This window comes from Suncus etruscus, chromosome 8 (assembly GCF_024139225.1).
Source record: "Suncus etruscus isolate mSunEtr1 chromosome 8, mSunEtr1.pri.cur, whole genome shotgun sequence".
Lineage (NCBI taxonomy): Eukaryota > Metazoa > Chordata > Mammalia > Eulipotyphla > Soricidae > Suncus > Suncus etruscus.
The window spans coordinates 99,184,115-99,186,147 of NC_064855.1; the positions used below are offsets into that span (position 1 = coordinate 99,184,115).

Here is a 2,033-nt window from a genome sequence, read left to right on the forward strand (position 1 = left end):
AGCAGACTTGGGGACCGTAGGGATGCTGGGGATTGAACCCAGGACTACCAAGGTTCTGTGCAAGGCAAATGCTTTAACCACTGAGTTATCACTCTGGCCCCAATCTCTAATATTCTTTTTTTTTGGCCACACCCATTTGATGTTCAGGGGTACTCCTGGATAAGCACTCAGAAATTGCCCCTGGCTTGGGGGGACCATATGGGACGCCGGAGGATCGAACAGTGGTCCTTCCTTGGCTAGCGCTTGCAAGGCAGACACCTTACCTCTAGTGCCACTTCACCGGCCCCATCTCTGATATTCTTAAATCAACTTTGGATCAATATCTAAATTCTGCAAAAGCTATATGGTGGTAAAGATAAAATTACCTTAAGTTGAAATACTTGTACATATATGAATACCATTTCAAAAATATTTAAGCATCAAAAATTAAATATAATGAACAATGTGTGTTCATAATTTGGGTTTCAAAACCAGTAGGTTCAATTGTTACAGCAGTGATAATTGATCCTGTGCAACAAAATGCAATTGCAGCTTCCTAATCTTTGCATGAGGCTCTCCCAGGACAGACCTGGGTTCCATCCCCGGTGTCCCACATGGTCCCCCGAGCCAGGAGTGCTTTCTGAGCTCATAGCCAGGAGTTACCCCTGAGTGTCACAGGGTGTGCCCCCCAAAAAGGAAAATAAAGAAATGAAAAACTTATAAATGATGAAAGAGAGAGACTATGTTTGTTCCTAGCACTGAGAACCACTGGGAGTCAAGCCTAAGCAAATTACCAGAAATAGCCCCTGATCACTATAAGGTATGGTACCCCAAAATATAAAATTAACAAATAAAAATAACAAACTTTGAGAACTTTTGCTTGAACTAGAAAGCTCTGTATAAAATTATTTATCCCTGAAGATTGACTTTTTTCTTATTATTTTTGTTCTCACCAATTTAAAGAACACCTACATTGTTCTACACCTACATTCCACCTGCATTGTTTTTATCCAGTGCAACTCAGATGCAGGAGGAGTTTTGCCTCTCACAACAGCCCTGCATGCTTAAACAGCAAATTCCCCATGCTGACTCATCCTGGGAGTGCTTTGAAGCTCAAGGTTTATATGTTCCCTCCATGCCAGCTCTCAGAAGCCACTTATTCCCCATCGGTTCATCATTCAGATTATAATGTATGGCAAAGATGTGGCACATAAATTTTGTCCTTTGACTTTTAGCTCATGATTGACCATTTAAATTTTCCTTCATATATTTGTTTCATCTATTAATTTTCCTTCTTATTTTTATGCTGGGCTACACCGTGCTTAAGGGACCAGGGCAAGCTAAAGATCAAACTCAAGGTTGCTGCATGTAAAGCACTCTAGACTTTTGAGTTATTCCCTTGACCCCCAATTATTCTGTTTGATTTTTTCCCCATAATGAAGTTTTATAAGTCCTATTTCTGAAATGTGACACAAACCTCAAGAAAGGCTTTTATGTTCACACATTTTCAATCTACTCATTTAAAATGAGTTAAAAAAATAGTGCTCCTTTCAGCAGCACATATATACTAAAATTGAAACTATACAGAGAAGATTAGCATGACCCCTGTGAAAGGATGACACACAAATTTGTGAAGTGCTCCATATTAAAAAAAATAGTGGCTGGAGCTATAGCACAGTAAGTACGGCATTTCCCTTGCATGGGCTGATCCAGGTTCGATCCCTGATATCCCACATAGGCCCCAGAGCCTGCCAGGAGCGATTTCTGTGCCTATAGACTGGAGCAAACACAAGTGCCACTAGGTTTGTCCCCCAAACCAATAAGTAAATATATAAAAGAATAAATAACGAAGAGGCCAGACTAATAGCATAGAGGGTAGGATGCTTGTATCACAAGAAAATCACCCAAGTTCTATCTTCAGTATCTTATATGGTCCCCCGATTCCCACAGAGAGTGATCAGAGCCAGGAGAAACCCTTGAGAATTCACATATTTATCCCAAAAGAATGTAAAAAATGAATAAATAAACTGTAAAAGTGATCATATGAGCCAGAG

The 2,033-nt window shown here is 40.0% G+C and overlaps 1 non-coding gene across 1 annotated transcript; it reads left to right on the forward strand.

The window, feature by feature from the left end:
* The first annotated feature begins 1,520 nt into the window (after positions 1–1,520).
* Positions 1,521–1,629, forward strand: LOC126017057 (U6 spliceosomal RNA). The gene has a single exon (XR_007498733.1). It is a non-coding gene; the product is annotated as a U6 spliceosomal RNA (small nuclear RNA).
* Positions 1,630–2,033: the final 404 nt, after the last annotated feature.